This window comes from Vulpes lagopus, chromosome 24 (genome assembly GCF_018345385.1).
Source record: "Vulpes lagopus strain Blue_001 chromosome 24, ASM1834538v1, whole genome shotgun sequence".
Taxonomy (NCBI): Eukaryota; Metazoa; Chordata; class Mammalia; order Carnivora; family Canidae; genus Vulpes; species Vulpes lagopus.
In genome coordinates, this window is record NC_054847.1 from 5,218,102 (window position 1) to 5,236,973 (window position 18,872).

The following is an 18,872-nucleotide window of genomic DNA, read 5'->3' on the forward strand; positions in this document are numbered from 1 at the left end:
GCAAGAGACATTATGAGGGTGAATTAAATGGTACAACTTGTGTAAAGTAACAAGAAAACATTAGGAACTCAATAAATTATGAATATTTTGTTTTGGTCCTCCACCAGACTGAAATACCATATTTCCTGGAAAAAGCATCTGAAACCCAAACCTATTTTCTTCCAGAATTTTTAAATAACTCATATACTTTGCTAGAAAAATAATATTCACTTTTTTCTCAATGGGTTTGCTGCCAGAACACAGGTGTTGTGAAAACCATCGCTAAACCTAAACCAAAATGGGAAAGGAAAACTCTCACATCAACATTGTCATCATTGGACACGTAGATTCGGGCAAGTCTACCGCTACTGGCCATCTGATCTACAAATGTGGTGGGATCGACAAAAGAACTATTGAAAAATTTGAGAAGGAGGCTGCTGAGGTGGGAAAAGGCTCCTTCAAGTATGCCTGGGTCTTGGATAAACTGAAAGCTGAACGTGAACGTGGTATCACCATTGCTATCTCCCTGTGGAAATTCGAGACCAGCAAGTATTATGTGACCATCATTGATGCCCCAGGACACAGAGACTTTATCAAAAACATGATGACAGGCATGTCTCAGGCTGACTGTTCTGTCCTGATTGTTGCCACTGGTGTTGGTGAATTTGAAGCCGGTATCTCCAAGAATGGGCAGACCCGTGAGCATGCCCTTCTGGCTTACACACCGGGTGTAAAACAACTAATTGTTGGCGTTAACAAATGGATTCCACTGAACCACCCTACAGCCAGAAGAGATATGAGGAAATCGTTAAGGAAGTCAGCACCTACATTAAGAAAATTGGCTACAATCCCGACACAGTATTTGTGCCAATTTCTGGTTGGAATGGTGACAACATGCTGGAGCCAAGTGCTAACCTGCCTTGGTTCAAGGGATGGAAAGTCACCCGATAAGATGGGAATGCCAGCAGAACCACACTGCTTGAAGCCCTGGATTGCATTCTGCCACCAATTCATCCAAGTGATAAGCCCTTGCGTCTGCCTCTCCAAGACGTCTACCAAATTGGTGGTATTGGTACTGTCCCAGTGGGTCGAGTGGAGACTGGTGTTCTTAAGCCTGGTATGGTGGTCACCTGTGCTCCAGTCAATGTTACAACTGAAGTAAAGTCTGTTGAAATGCACCATGAAGCTTTGAGTGAGGCTCTTCCTGGGGACAATGTGGGCTTCAACGTCAAGAACGTATCTGTCAAAGATGTTCGTCGTGGCAATGTGGCTGGTGACAGCAAAAATGACCCACCAATGGAAGCAGCTGGCTTCACGGCTCAGGTGATTATCCTGAACCATCCAGACCAAATCAGTGCTGGATATGCACCTGTGCTGGATTGTCACACAGCTCACACTGCTTGCAAGTTTGCTGAGCTGAAGGAGAAGATAGATCGTCGTTGTGGAAAGAAGCTGGAAGATGGTCCCAAGTTCTTGAAATCTGGGGCTGCTGCCATTGTTGATATGGTTCCTGGCAAACCTATGTGTGTTAAGAGCTTCTCTGACTATCCTCCTCTGGGACGTTTTGCTGTTCGTGACATGAGACAGACAGTTGCTGTGGGTGTCATCAAAGCAGTGGACAAGAAGGCAGCTGGAGCTGGCAAAGTCACCAAGTCTGCCCGGAAAGCTAAATGAGTATTATCCCCAATACCTGTCACCCCAGTCTTTTTTTTTTAAGATTTTATTTATTTATTCATGAGGGACACACACACAGAGAGAGAGAGAGGCAGAGGGAGAAGCAGGCCCCATGTGGGGAGCCCGACGTGGGACTCGACCCCGGGTCCCCAGGATCACGCCCTGGGCCGAAGGCAGGCGCTAAACCACCGAGCCACCTGGGCTGCCCTGCCACCCCAGTCTTAATCAGTGGTGGAAGAACGTCTCAGAACTGTTGGTGTCAATTGGCCATTTAAGTTTAATGGTAAAAGACTGGTTAATGATAACAATGCATCACAAAACCTTCAGAAGGAAAGGAGAATGTTTTGTGGACCATTTTTTTGTGTGTGTGCGCGTGTGGCAGTTTTAAATTATTAGTTTCTAAAATCAGTACTTTTTAATGGAAACAACTTGACCAAAAATCTGTCACAGAATTTTGAGACCAATAAAACAAAAGTTTAATGAGAAACCTGTGTCTTCTTTTGGTCAACACTGTAACCTTGTATAGTATTCAGGTAAAAGATTGGAGTTGAACAGAACCTATTGCTAGTGTTTAAACTGAAATTTGTTTTCCTTGATGGGAACTTGAAGTTTTTTCATCTTGTTTAAGGGAAAGAAAGTTTAAATACATAGTAAAAACAATGCTATGGGAAAAGGGGGTCTGTTGGTGCAACACACTTTCTCTTAGATAAGCAGTAACACCGTAAGATGGTTTATAAAAACAGGTTAAATTCTGTAATACCAAAGTCAGTGTGTTGCATATAAAATTTGTATTCTATCACTATGAAGTAAACTTTTTAATGTCAAAAAAAAGAAAAATAATATTCAAGAGGCTTGTTGTTATTGTTATTGTTATTATTGGTTTATAATCATTGAGCAAATGAGTATGATGATGTTTATCTATAGCAACTGCAAATACATTAGCACCTCAGTCCAGTGTTATATTCAAGGTTTGTTTGTTCATTTTTCCCAATGAGGAGCTGTTTTCCTCATAGTACCTGGGAAGAAGACATTGAAATGAGGTAAATATTAAACTAAGCAAGTGTAGCTCAGCAAATCTGCAAAAAGAAGGGGGGAAAAAAGCACCTGATTGATTAGGAATTGTCCTATAATCATTTGTTCTTTTTAGACCTTTCTTCTCTGCTTTTTCTCTCTTCTCTGGGGCCATGAACCTGCTTCTAATTGTTCTTATGAGGATCAGGCTGGGAAGCATTAGGATTCACTAAAAATCAGAAGAAAAATACATGAATAGGATAGAAGGAAAGAGAGTTGTTCCCTCTGAAAATACACAGTTATTAGACAAGCTAATGCTTCAAAATAGAAGGGCAAAAATAGCCTCTGCCCCAGGTTGGAAATGTTATGTTCTTTAAATCCAATTTATTATGTTTTGTGCCTAAATCCCCTTGGAGAGAAAGGCAAAGAAAACTCATGAGTGTCTGTTATAGGGGAAAAGCTAAATGCATGAATTTTATGTATGCTTAGTTTGGCACACTGTGGCACACTGACATGGCTGTGTCAACTCTGGAGTAATGTTTATGGGTCTGAAACTATAAAGGTGCTCTGGACTTATGGATTCTGGATACACTAGTATGTAGGTGATATACAAGACTATTCCACTGGCTTAAAATCAAATAATACCATATTCACCCTGCCTAATAGTTTACTGCATAGGTGATTTGAGTAGATTATAAACTTAAGAAAAGGTCTGAGGAAACCAGACTACCAACACTGCTCACTAACACTGGACCAATCATGTAGCGATTATCCATGATTATTCATTATGTCAATTTGCTTTGACACTGATAATTTGTGTGACCTTATTTCATTCAACATCTACGTGGTTCAATTTTATTTTCTATAAAATGGGGGTCTGAACTGGACACAGTTTCCAGTTTCTGTCAAGTCCAAAGCACTAATTTTATATATTGTTGAATTGTACTATGCATCTCTTGTTGGCTGTTTATTAAATGCTTATAGATGGATCTTCAAAAGCCCATGATGAAGTGAGATATTCTAGTTGTCATTCTGGATGAACAGAAAGGGCCTGACTTATGCCCTAAAAATATTTTTATTGTCCAAAAGTCTGTGTGGCCAGGAAACATATTTGGTTTAAGTGGTTGGTTTTCTTATTGAAAAATAGCACTAAATGTTTCATCCTGTTTTATCTGTTCGACACAAATTCTTTGAGGCTACTTTTATGAATGAATGACTTTTCACCTATTATGTCTCAGAGACTAGAATACAATTGAAAAATACTTCTTTTGCTAACAGACATTTGAAAGAGTTGCACTCAGGGGATTTCTTTAAAGAGGGGGGGGAATGGTGATTTTTCCAAAAAGGAGGTAGCAATATGAGGATGAGCATTTGTTATCCATTTTGTATTGCAGAGATTTCAAAAGACCCTCTTGTTCTTTCATTTATTCCTCAAAGTGTGTTTACTACCTGTAGGGTCTTATCAAGTACCTTCAGTTCAATAAATCTCTGTTTTCTCATGTCAAAATGTTGATAATGTCAAGAACTAGTCCAAAGGTTCAAATTATTTGGTATTAAATAGTATTACATGAAACTGAATGCATATATGTATGAATTTATTATTCAATACAATTTTACCAAACCATGCAGGATTTTTAGCAAGCCCTTAATCAATGTGTTATTTCTGAATGAAGCAGTCATTGAAGAAAAAAAAGATGATAAAGTATATTTTTGATGCTCTAATATACAGAAAAGTGGTTACAATTCAGAATCAGAGTGAGACTATTTAAAGTTGAACTAACTTTTCCCGAGCATCGAAGTGAAGGCAGATATGAAGGTAAGAATTCCTCCAAGCAGTGTCTCACTTTACCTTCTTAATCCTCTTATGTGGTGAATAGTGTTATTTTATAAATTAGAATATTGAGTTTTGGAGCTCAAGAATTCTTTCCAAAGTCTTACTAAATATTTTCTCAATATTTAGATCTGCTAGATAAAATGTAAGGGATCCATTTAAGCTTATATCAGATAAGCAACCATTATTTTTATTTTTTTAAGCTTTTATTTATTTATTAATGATAGACATAGAAAGAGAGAGAGAGAGAGAGAGAGAGAGAGGGAGAGGCAGAGACACAGGCAGAGGGAGAAGCAAGTTCATGCCGGGAGCCCAACGTGGGACTCCGTCCCAGGACCCCAGGATCACGCCCTGGGCCGAAGACAGGTGTTAAAGTGCTGAGCCACCCAGGGATCCCCTATTTTTATTTTATTATAGGAAGTACCAAATATTACATAGGATATACTTATATTTGAAGAAAAAAATATTATTTGTTTATCTGAAAGTCAGATGTAGCTGTGTACCTGTGTTTGCATTTGCTATATCTGGCAACCCTACTTATAATTATACCTAGAACTTTACACTGGAATGCCCTGTATTTCCACTATGTACTATATAATTTAGACAAATAGAAACAGATATTTAGTACAGATGCTGCAAAATTTAGAGAGTGCATAGAACTTAGACATGGAAGAAGCAACAAGCCTATTTCACTACTAGCTGGCTGAATAGCCTTAGGAAATAGCTCAGTGCTTTAATACCTAATTTGTTTCCTATGAATTGACAATGTTTGAGCAACTGACCAAAATAAACTACCTAAAAACTAAGTGACTTAAAAAATAATCTATTTGCATGTTTATATTTCATGATTCTATGGCTCAGTAATAGTAGAAGGGCTCAGATAGGAGATTATTTTACATATGGTACCAACAGAACAAATTTCACAGTTGTCAGCTGGTAGCCAAGCCCATCTAGAGTTTGGAAAATCATGGGATGAGCACTAGGTGTTATGCTATATGTTGGCAAATTGAACTCCAATTTAAAAATATATATAAAAGAAAAAAGGTTTTCTCTAACACCTATTGCCTGTGTGGTAGGCCAAACTCTTCATCTATGTATTGTCTCACTAGCATGGCAATCATCCTTCTTACCTGGTGCTCAGGACTCAGAGATCAATGAAGAAGCAGTAGGTTTATTATGATTAAGCCCAGAAGTATCTGAGCATCACTTCTGCTGCACCTATTATTCAAAATATTCATATACTAGCCCTGATTAAAGGGAGACCGACAATCTAAGGAATGTCCAAGAGTTCAAAGATTAAAGACAGGATAAGGAAAATTTAGTGATAATCTATGAAACACAACTTATAAGCTATAAATAAATGTTCATTTCTATTGTTTTATATTTTTCATGTTGAACATGTATTTATCATTTTTCTTGTTTATATTTCATGACTGATCAGTGTGTGTTCAGTGATTTTATATGTATGTGTATATATATATATTTTTTTTTCTCTAAAGGGTCATATGGCTTGTTCTTATATATATATATTTTTATGTATACACACATTTAAGAGGAAATATATATAAATAAATATATACATAAATATATATAATAAATATATAATATATAATAAATAAATATATTTATACAACTTAACAAAAGGAAATAAAATTAGAAATACTATTATATGCTCAAATTAACTTTAAATCTTTTAGACGGGAATTCATAAGTCAGGTAAGACACCACAGGGAAAGCCATAAAAGAGGTATATAAAATGATCTGGGGTTTCATAATAGGGAGTGGTTCTATCCATTGGTGGGGAATCATGAATTATTAGGGTGCCCTGGTTTTGGGAGTCTCCAGTCTATAGAGAGGGGTCCTCCTTTAACTCTATAAAATAGTTTCCTCTGATTGGTACAAGAAGCTATTAATAAGTTGAAAAATCAGGAAAAGTTTCATAAAGCTTATTATGTTTGAACTGAGTTGGCCTCTAGTGGAGGGAAGGGTGTCATCGAAGCAGAGAGTATAAACGGACTAGACAGTGATACTGGAAATAAGGGCTGTGTGTAGTCACTGGCCACATGGTGTGTGGAGACAGAGCAGTAGATGAACCAGGAATGAGGTTGGGGAACTTGTGAAGATGAGTTTATATGCTGCAAAGGTGCTACACTTGTATTATCTAGAGAGGCTGTGGGTTGGCTCCTTGGTAACATAAGCACTGCAGTTACATACTTATTTGTATGTTGTAGAAAAGAAACTCTTACTGCAGTGTGAGTACTGACATGAAAAAGGCAGCTTTATGGCAGGCAATGCTTGCAGAGGACTTCTATCCAGAAGACAAAACAAAACATAATGAAAGCAATGGTATAGGAAGTAAAAGGGCAGGGTAAGATGGCAAACTCTATGGCTTTTCTACAAATGCAAATAAATCACAAGGATTCAGTGATCAAATCTGAGACTACAGTGAAGTTGGCAGTAGATCATGAGGTCAGTATCCTGAGCGTGATCTGCAAGAAGATGACTTGAATTTGAGGATGGCAAGTCCTCTGTGTAAGACCATGAAAAAACTGAGAAGGGGTAAAATGTTCAAGAGATACAGTTTTGTCATCATTAAAGAGAAAAGGAAATTGTCATAGACAGCCTAAAAAATCTTCCCTCTAAGACCAAATTGATGCTAGGTATTTATTCAATGCCAGGCACTGTTTCAGGTAGGCATTATCAAGGGTCTTGCTATAAAGGATCAAAGAGTAAAGCGAGGAGAATGAAAAGTTAGTGAAGACATAAATTTGTATATAGACATAGAGGATAATTTTATGCATCAGGAATCACTAAAAATAACGGTGGTGGGACAGGAAATGGTGGCAGCAGACACATATAAAGTCGAGTCGTTCCAATACAGGTTTTAGGATTCCCTCCCTGAAGAGGGAGCACTGGAGCTGAGAGCTTAACTGATGAAAAGGAATACTGAAGAAAATTATCTGGGAAGGGCCACCATATGCAGAAGGATCTGGAAGTACAAAGATTCCAAGAGAGAGGAGCTTTGCATATTTGCGTGTGACTGGAGGCTGTGCAGAGCAGATAAGCCATAGGGTAGGGAGAAAAGAAACTAATAGCTAAGGGTGAGCAGGGTGGAGGCAGGAATTTTTAAGGTTCCTGGTGGTAGAGAGAATAATCCTGTATAAAAACCCTTATCACAAGCTTGCTAAGGCATCAGGCTTTACAATATTCCTCTGATCAAACAAATATAATGTCTGCAGTTAGTAACTCACTCAAAGGATATTATCTCACAGAGCTTGAAATGACTTTTAATGGCTTTATTTACTCTTGAGAATTTTTTTTCCTATTCTATTTCCTGCTCACATTCATACATGTACACAAGAGCAGAAGGTAAAGACAAAATTAATTTAGTCACTAAGATGAAAACGTCCCCACCACTGATGTTGGCTCTCTGGTTCTGCCATCCGACCATCCAACTGGATTGGGGTTAATGTTAATAGACCAATTGTGTGTGCGGGCAATAAAGGACACTCCACTCATGCCGAGTCTAGAATACAAAACACAACCATTCCCCTCAGAGCCAAGTTTGGAGTACTCTTTCTTAGAGGTTTTCATTTCTTTTCCCCTACACCACAAGGATAGTCATTTGATGGTGCCAGAGGGCAAGCAGAATCATGTCACAGCCTTTATGTTATCACTGACCAATACCACTGAGGTGGGTCAAAGAGAAAAGGTCAAAAGCAGCCTTGTCCAAGCACAAAGATCATTTAGGACTATTAACTGGTGGTTACCAGAGAGAAGGAGAGAGGGAAGCCACCTGTGAGGATGAGAACTGGGTGATGTATGGCAGTGCTGAATTACTAAATTGTACACCTGAAACTAATATTACACTATATCTTAACTATAACTGGAATTTAAATTAAAAAACTTTTAAAAATAAAAGTAAAAAAAAAAAAAGATTAAAAAAAGTCACTTGAGTCAGCACATTGAAAATTGATAATAGCTAAAATTTATTTCACTAAAATTACTTTCACCATGTCTAGGCTGTCATGTCAGCCACTGTCACAGTGTATTAATTTCTGGATTTCCCTGCCCCTTCTCTTATTCTGAATTCTTTATTTTTTTTTAAGATTTTATTAATTTATTCATGACAGACACACAGAGAGAGAGAGACAGAGAGAGAGACACACACACACAGGCTCCATGCAGGGAGCCCGAAGTGGGACTCGATCCCCGGTCTCCAGGATCAGGCCCTGGGTTGAAGGTGGCGCTAAATTGTTGAGCCACCCAGGCTGCCCAAGAGTGAACATTTTAACTGTTGTTGTTCATGTTGTCTCTGATCCAACACTTAAACTCTGACATTATGCCACAAGAATTGCCATGGACAACACATGATTGATGGTTTGACTATCTTCCCATAAAAAATTACTTGGAAATAAAAGAGCAATGTCAGAATTGGCTTGTAGAGTCCAAATCAGAAGGTTACTGACCCTTGGTTTAAAGCAATTTACAAGTATTCATAGCTTAGATTACTGCTTTAGCATCTCCAATTAATTTAAAAAAGTAATTATTTTTGAAATTCCTTGTTATATATTGCCGAACTACTTTCAATATCTGTAACATTTTAAAAATTAATGCATACGTATGTCTATCTTTTCTTACTCTCATTAGTACTGTTATTGTTACTTTTTACATATTTGCTACAAGATAATCTGGCTCATATTATTGAATTAAAAAATGTAACCTTAAAAAATGCAACCTTTTATTTCTTTAGCTTGGTTAACTGCTCTTGCTAGAACTTTCAAAGCTACATTGAATAGAAAGGCAAAGTGGTCAGTCATATTCATTTTGTTTCTGATTTTTAGGGAAAATATTTCATTTTGTCATCATTAAGTATGAAGTTAGTTCTGTGTGTATGTGTGTGTGCACGTGTGTTGTTCTCTTTCATTGCTTTATGTATGACATTTATCATGTTGAGAACATTTTCTTTTATTCATTGTTTATTGAGTGTTTTTATCCAGAAATAAATCCCAGTTGGTCATAGTATATAATCCATTCAATATACTGCCACAATTGACTTGCTAGCTTTTTGTTGAGTACTTGGACATCTATGTTTATATGGGATATTGTTCTGTAATTTTCATTTCTTGTAGTGTCTTTGGTTGACTATCAGGGTAATGATGGCCTTCCAGAATGAGTTTGGAACTGCTCCCTTCTTTTCAATATTTTGGGACAGTTTCAGAAGTATTGGTGTTAATTCTTCTTTAAATGTTTGGTAGAATTCACCAGTGAATTCATCTGGTCCTGAGCTTCTCTTTTAGAGGTTTATGATTATGTACTGATTCCATCTTCTCACTAGTATAGGTTGATTCAGACTTTCTATTTCTTCTTCAATCAGTTTGGTGACTCATGCATTTGTAGGAATTTGCCCATTTCACCTAAGATAGTCATTCTGCAAGCACACAATTGTTCATAGTATTACCTTATCTTTTTTAGAGATTTATCTTAAAAGTTTTAGTAATAGCCCTACTTGGTGATTTTAGGAATTTGAATCTTCTCTTCTTCCCTTAATCTATGTAACCAGAAGTCTGTCAATTTTGTCGATCTTCTGTACAAAACAATTTTAGGTTCTTATGGAATTTCTCTCTTGTTTGACCATTCTCTATTTATTTTAATTTTAATCTTTATTATTTTCTGGTTTTATTTGCTAGCTTTTGATTTAATTTTCTCCTCTTCCTCTAGTTCCTTAAATTATTATGTTATGAGATATTTCTTTTTTAATGCATGCATTTACAGCCATAAATTTCTTTCTTAGCACTGCTTTTGCCACATCTCATACGTTTCAGTATATTGTGTTTTCCTTTTTGTTTCCGTCAAGGTATTTTCTTTTTCTTTTTTTTTTTTTTAAGATTTTATTTATTTATTCGTGAGAGACACAGAGAGAGAAATAGAGGCAGAGCCATAGGCAGAGGGAGAAGCAGGCTCCACTGAAGGAGCCCGATGTGGGACTTGATCCCGGGACTCCAGGATCCTGCACTGAACCGAAGGGCAAGCACTAAACCGCTGAGTCATCCAGGCATTCCTGTCAAGGTATTTTCTAATTTCTCTTGTGATTTCTTCTTTGACCCATTGATTAAAACTGTGTTGTTTAATTTCCACATACTTGTGAATTTCAGGTATTCCTGTTATTGATTTCTAGTTTCATCCAATTGTGATCAGAAAGGATATTAAATATGGCTTGAATCTTTTATATTATGACTTTTTGTGGCCTAAGGTATTGTTCACAAATTCCATAGACACTGAGAAAAATATGTGGCCTGATGTTGTCGGGAGGACTTTTATATATATGTCTACTAGATCCAATTGCTCTGCAATGTCATTCAAAGGTTTTGTTCCCTTACTGATCTGCTGCCTGATTATTCTTTCACATATTAAAAGTATGATATTTAGTCTTTCAATTATTATTGTAGAACTATCTATTCTGTCTTCAAGTGTTTTCTTCATTCATACATAAAGTCTATTTATTTGTTTGCTTTTTATTTTTGTTTTTGTTTTTTAGGTGGGGAGAGATGGTGGGGGGTGGGGGACAGGGCAGGAAGAGACTGAGGGGGAGGGAGAGAGAGAATCTTAAGCAGGCTCCAGGCCACCCAGCAGAGAGCCTGACGCAGGCTCTCAGATGATCTCCCACAGCCCTGAGATCATAACCAGAGTCAAATCAGGAGTTGGATGCTTAACCAACTGAACCATCCAGGGGACCCTCTAAAGTCAATTTTATTAAAGACTGTTTTATCTTTTATTAAAGTAATTTTTTATAAGAAAGGGAAGTATATAATTTTTCTGTTTGTTTTCTGTATGTCATAACTTTTTCATCTCTCATTTCTTTTTTTCTTTAAGATTTTATTTTTAAGTAATTTCTATACCCAAAATAGGGTATAACTTACAACACCAAGATCAAGAGTTGCATGTTCTATTGATGGAGACAGAGCCAGCAAGGCATTCCCTTCATCCCCCATTTCTTGACCAATGCTTTCTTTTGTGTTTGGCCAATTTTTTTAGTGGTATATTTTGATTCATTTCTCATTTCCCCCTTTTATTTTAATTCATTTAGTTTATGTGTGTGTATTTATGTGTGCGTGTGAATGTGGGTGTATGGGGGGAGTGGGTGGGTGTGTATGAGTGGATGTGTGGTTGCCAGGAGGATGACATATAACATTCTAAAGATACAGCATTTAAATATGAATTGATATGAAATTAATATCAATCATATACAAAAATTTGAATTCTACTTTGCTCCTTTCCCTTTGTGTTAGTAGTAACACAAATGACAATTTTATACATTGTGTATCTAATAGCATAAATGTATACTTATATGTATTTGTCTTTTAAATTCCATAGAATATTTTTAAAAGGGAGTTACAAACTAAAATTATAAGAGTACTGGCTTTTACATTTGCCCACATGTTTACCTTTATCAGAAATATTTATAACTTCAAAAAAAAAGAAAACTTTATAATTTCATATGGTTTTAGGTTATCAGCTAATGTCCTTTTCGTCAACCTAAAGGAATATGATTTTCAGTATTTCTTATAGGCCAGGAATAGTGGTTATGGACTTCCTTAGATGTTGTTTAACTATAAATGTCTTTAGTTTTATCCTAATTATAATTCATTGAACTTAATCAAATCAGGGAGTTTCTTGCAATTATTTCTTATAATATTCTCTCTGTTTCATTTTCTCTCTCATCATTTTGGGGTTGCCATAATGTATATTGGTCTGCTTGACAGTATTTCATATCTCTCTTATGCTATGCTCACATTACTTCATATTTTTTCTTCTGGTCCTTAAACTCAGTAATTTCAAATGCCTCATCTTCAATCCATTGATTGTATCTTCTTCCTCTTTAAATCTTCAGTTTAATTCCTTTAGTAAATTTTTCATTTTATTGTATTTTTCAGCCCCAGATTGTTTATTTTTTATAATGTCTATTTCTTTATTGATATACTTCTTTTAGTCCTACAATATTTTCCCATTTTCATTTAGTTATTTGTCCATATTTTCCCTTACTTCTTTAAGCATATTTAAGGCAGATGATTTAAAATCAGATTATGAGATACCTGGCTGGCTCAGCATTGAGCATCTGCCTTTGGTTCAGGTCGTGATCCCAGAATCCTGGGATCAAGTCTTACATAGGGCTCCCCACAGGGAGCCTGCTTCTCCCTCTGCCTATGTCTCTGCCTCTCTCTGTGTGTCTGTCTCATGAATAAATAAATAAAATCTTTAAGAATAAAAAGACATTTCCTTGATATAATGAAACTTTCCTAATAAATAATACACGTGGAATTATGGGGTGCTTAGCTGGCTCTGTGAGTGGAATGTACAACTCTTGATCTTGGGGTTATAAATTTGAGCCTCACATTGAGTGTAGAGATTACTGTAAAAAAAAATAAAATCTCAAAGAAATAAAAGTAGAGCTATAGATTTATTTACTAATTCTCAGAAGTCAAGGAAAAACATGTACATAAAAAAATTCTGGAAGAAATCCATGCAAACTGATCAAAAAATGTCATTTCTATAAGGGAAACAATGGAAAATTTAATTTCTTTATATTTTAATGTGTATAAAACACGCACACCTATAAAAATGTGATAAGTATGAAAGTTTTCTTTTTTCAGAAAAAGAAATGATAACATAGCTTTAATGAAAACTTATAAACAAGCACTAAGACAAGCACCACCAGAAAACACTGCAGTCCGAACATTCCTCCTGAGAAGAGAAAGCTGTGGAAACCGAAAAGCTGCCAGGGCTTTTTCAATTTGTTTTCTCTTCTATCATGTAGAAAAGAGCTGAAAGGGACTTAAGAAGGTTAAGGGATCCCTGAAGTTTGAGTAGCTAGTGGACACAAAGGAAACTCACTCTCACTGGAAAAGAGTAAAGGTTAAGGGGAAGCTGGAAGCTAATACTGAAGTAAGTTATGTAACACATCTTGATGAAGTCCCAATAGTTCATTTTTGCTTTTGTTTCTTTTGCCTTCGTGGATGTATCTTGCAAGAAGTTACTGTGGCCGAGTTCAAAAAGGGTGTTGCCTGTGTTCTCCTCTAGGATTTTGATGGACTCTTGTCTCACATTTAGATCTTTCATCCATTTTGAGTTTATCTTTGTGTATGGTGAAGGAGAGTGGTCCAGTTTCATTCTTCTGCATGTGGATGTCCAATTTTCCCAGCACCATCTATTGAAGAGACTGTCTTTCTTCCAATGGATAGTCTTTCCTCCTTTATCGAATATTAGTTGACCATAAAGTTCAGGGTCCACTTGTGGATTCTCTATTCTATTCCATTGATATGTGTCTGTTTTTGTGCCAGTACCACACTGTCTTGCTGACCACAGCTTTGTAGTACACCCTGAAACCTGGCATTGTGATGCCCCCAGCTATGATTTTCTTTTTTTAAATTCCCCTGAGTATTCGGGGTCTTTTCTGATTCCACACAAATCTTAAAATAATTTGTTCCAACTCTCTGAAGAAAGTCCATGGTATTTTGATAGGGATTGCATTAAACGTGTACATTGCCATGGGTAACATTGACATTTTCACAATATTAATTCTGCCAATCCATGAGCATGGAATATTTTTCCATCTCTTTGTGTCTTCCTCAATTTCTTTCAGAAGTGTTCTATAGTTTTTAGGGTATAGATCCTTTACCTCTTTGGTTACGTTTATCCCTAGGTATCTTATGCTTTTGGGTGCAATTGTAAATGGGATCGACTCCTTAATTTCTCTATCTTCAGTCTCATTGTTAGTGTATAGAAATGCCACTGATTTCTGGGCATTAATTTTGTATCCTGCCACACTACCAAATTGCTGTATGAGTTCTAGCAATCTTGGGGTGGAGGCTTTTGGGTTTTCTATGTAGTGTATCATGTCATTGGTGAAGAGGGAGACTTTGACTTCTTCTTTGCCAATTTGAATGCCTTTAATGTCTTTTTGTTGTCTGATTGCTGAGGCGAGGACTTCCAGTACTATGTAGAATAGCAGTGGTGAGAGTGGACATCCCTGTCTTGTTCCTGATCTTAGGGGAAAGGCTCCCAGTGCTTCCCCATTGAGAATGATATTTGCTGTGGGCTTTTCGTAGATGGCTTTTAAGATGCTGAGGAATGTTCCCTCTATCCCTACACTCTGAAGAGTTTTGATCAGGAATGGATGCTGTATTTTTTCAAGATAAGAAGCATTTGCACAGCAAAAATACCATCAACAAAACTCAAAGACATCCTACAGAATGGGAGAAGATATTTGCTAATGACCTACCAGATAAAGGGCTAGTTTCCAAGATCTATAAAGAACTTATTAAACTCAACACCAAAGAAAAAAAAAAACAATCCAATCATGAAATGGGCAAAAGACATGAAGAGAAATCTCACAGAGGAAGACATAGACATGGCCAACACACACATGAGAAAATGCTCAGCATCACTTGCCATCAGGGAAATACAAATCAAAACCACAATGAGATCCCACCTCACACCAGTGAGAATGGGGAAAATTAACAAGGCAGGAAACCACAAATGTTGGAGAGGATGCGGAGAAAGGGGAACCCTCTTGCACTATTGGTGGGAATGTAAACTGGTGCAGCTACTCTGGAAAACTGTGTGGAGGTTCCTCAAAGAGTTAAAAATAGACCTGCCCTACGACCCAGCAATTGCACTGCTGGGGATTTACCCCAAAGTTTCAGATGCAATGAGACGCCGGGACACCTGCACCCCGATGTTTCTAGCAGCAATGTCCACAATAGCCAAACTGTGGAAGGAGCCTCGGTGTCCATCGAAAGATGAATGGATCCAGAAGATGTGGTCTATGTATACAATGGGATATTCCTCAGCCATTAGAAACGACAAATACCCACATTTGCTTCGATGTGGATGGAACTGGAGGGTATTATGCTGAGTGAAGTAAGTCAATCGGAGAAGGACAAACATTATATGTTCTCATTCATTTGGGGAATATAAATAATAGTGAAAGGGAGTATAAGGGAAGGGAGAAGAAATGTGTGGGAAATATCAGAAGGGAGACAGAACATAAAGGCTCCTAACTCTGGGAAATGAACTAGGGGTGGTGGAAGGGGAGGAGGGCGGGGGGTGGGGGTGACTGGGTGACCGGCACTGAGGGGGGCACTTGATGGGATGAGCACTGGGTGTTATTCTGTATGTTGGCAAATTGAACACCAATAAAAATAAATTTATTATTTAAAAAAGTTATGTAACACTGACCTAAACAAAGTGCACTGTCAAAATTTGGGTATCTAGTTTAAGAGGAATAGAAAAAGATATTATTTTTCAGACTAGTATGTAACTGCACTAACTTGTATTGTTCTGCCAGATAGGTAAACATTACTCTCTCTACTTTAGAGATGAAACACGGGATCATAGAGTCTGATTAACTTTCCCAAAAGTGTACAGCTAGGAAGTGATGAAGTCAGAATTTATATGCAAGTTTTTCATGAGCCAGAGTTTTCCCCTTTCTTCTTACTTTATTATATGTTTGTGTATTATGAAGCTACCACTTTCAAATTTTAGAACATTTCAAAAATATTTTTTTTCAAAAATATTTTTATAAACTATCAAGAAGAAAATTAAAATCACAAGAAATTATTCAAATATACATAACATTTTGTATTAGACAAATTAGTAAGAATGAAGCTATACTATAAATTCATGTTGTTTTGTGTTATTTCAATTGACATTATGTGATATATGTGAGTATTTTACCTTACTTTATTGCTATAGATAAAGCCTTCATAGTGTCTTTTCAATAGATTGCTTTTTTGTTTATTTGTTTCTTATTTACTTTTTCTTTGAAAGAGATAAAGAGAATGTGAATGAATGTGTGAGTGTACAAGCATGGGAGAAGGGCAGGAAGAGAGGGAGAGAATTTTAAGCAGACTCCCAGTGCTCAATCTCAGGGCCCTGAGATCATGACCTAAGCCAAAATCAAGAGTTTTAAACTCAGATGAATGAGCCACAGAGGTGCCCCTCAATGGATTGTTTTTTAAAAGAATCTTCCATATATACTGGACATTAATTCTTTTTCACTTATATATGTTGGCAGTAAGTTTTCATAATCTCTTCATAGTCTTTTTGATGCAATGTTTGATTTTTAATGTAGTAATTTTAGCCAATTGTGGGTTTTCATTTTATGTTGTCTTAAAAATGCCATCTCATTCCCAAGCTTATGAATATATTCTTCTAGAAGTGACTAGGTGGCAAAGTCAGTTAAGTTCCTGCCTTTAGCTCAGGTCAGGATCCCAGAGGCTTCCCCATTGAGCTCCCCGATCAGCAGGGAGTCTGCTTTACTCTCTTCCTCTTCTCCCCCTCCATTTGTGCTCTCTCTCTCTCTTTCAAATAGATAAATAAAATATTTTAAAAACAAAAAAAAATATATTCTCCAACATTTTCTTTAAGAAGATGACAAATTCAGATTGGAATACATAGAGTTTTAGGGGATGGAGGGAAATGCAGATGATGTGTATGAATTAGAAGGAGGAGGAGTGTAGGCTGTAAATAGTTAGAATGTTCTCCCAAATGAATGGTCACTGAAATTGTAAGTGGATTATACAAAATACTTCTTTTTAGTTTATTAGCATTAGAGTCTTTGTTGTTGTCATTGTTGTGGTTTACATTTAAATCTCCCCCATAACAATTTTATTTTTATTAATAGAGTAATTGTATATTTTACCAATTATATATAATTAATGATATTAAATTTATCAAAAAGGATATTCTCTCTCCAACATATATGAGTGTCAGTTTATTGGCTATACTAATGCCACATTAATATCATTTTGTTTAATTTATAATGTGCCTTCTTATGGTCATACAAATTCTACCATGAGTCACCTTCAGTACTGTCATAACTGCATTTGTATGCTTTTCTCTTCTGTATGATGTTTAGAGTCAACTTGTAAAGTTGCACGAAAAAAGCATATTTGGTTATCAATTGGGATTATATTGGAATTACTACAGTTAGGAATTATAAATTTGTGATTATGTGAAAGTTATATATTAATTTGAAAGGGAATTATTATTTTTAAAATAAAGAGTCCTTTCTTCAAATTATATGCTACACATTTTGTCAATAGTGAGGCATTCTTGGGATCCCTGGGTGGCACAGCGGTTTGGCGCCTGCCTTTGGCCCAGGGCGCGATCCTGGAGACCTGGAATCGAATCCCGCGTTGGGCTCCCGGTGCATGGAGCCTGCTTCTCCCTCTGCCTGTGTCTCTGCCTCTCTCTCTCTCTCTCTCTTTCTGTGTGTGTGTGTGTGATTATCATGAATAAATAAATAAAATCTTTAAAAAAATAGTGAGGCATTCTAGAAAATATTGATAGCAGGGATGGCAAATACCAATGCTTTTAGTGGCAAGGGAAGTAATATCAAAAGCAGAAGCTGACTAGCAGTAAAGGAATAGGAAGTGATTGTATGAGTTCTATTATATGTATTATGTGTATTTGTATTAGTCTTATAAATCCATAATATTTTTTTAACACTCTACTGTTCAAATAAGTCCTTTAACTGGGAATGCCTGGGTGGCTCAGCATTTGAGCATCTGCCTTCAGCTCAGGTCGTGATCCCAGAGTCCCGGGATCGAGTCCTACATCCAGCTCCCTGCATGAAGTCTGCTTCTCCCTCTGTCTGTATCTCTGCTTCTCTCTGTGTGTCTCTCATGAATTAAGAAATAAAATCTTAAAAAACAAAAAACAAGTCCTTTAACTGATGGGCTGGTGGTTTTGTGATCTCTAATTGATAGTATTTGTTTGTGTGTTTGTTTCTATTTCATGTAGATCTTCACTACTGCTGGTCATTAGTAGGTATTTTCTAGATTTTTATTCTGATTTTTTTTTAAGATTTATTTATTTTAGAGAGAGAGAGAGAGAGAGAGAGAGCGCAAGGGGGTAGGGACAGAAGGAGAATTTTAAGAAGACTTCCCACTGAGTGCAGAGCCCACATAGGACAGGATCTCATGACTCTAAGACCATGACCTGAGCCAAAACCAAGAGTCAGAGGCTTCACTGAGTGAGCCACCCAGGCACCCTGATTCTGATTTAAAATAGAAATACTTTTCATTTACATTTGCTACTGATTTCTACTAACATACAAGACAAAACTATGTTTTCTATGATACTTGTTATCTATGGTAAAATATCTCATTATTGTATGTACTGATGATATGGTCAACTGTTTAACTTTTTTTGTAGTTTTATGACAATACACTGCCATGACAATTTCATCTTCTTTCCTAATGTTTACGTATCTGATTTTTATATTTAATTACATTAGCATTTCCAATTCGATATTGATTGATAAGATTTTAACAGGATTTAACAATGTTTTAAGAACTAATGTTTATAAATG

The 18,872-nt window shown here is 36.6% G+C and overlaps 1 pseudogene; it reads left to right on the forward strand.

Annotated features, from left to right (window-relative positions):
• The first annotated feature begins 277 nt into the window (after positions 1-277).
• Positions 278-1,653, forward strand: LOC121482022 (annotated as a pseudogene).
• Positions 1,654-18,872: the final 17,219 nt, after the last annotated feature.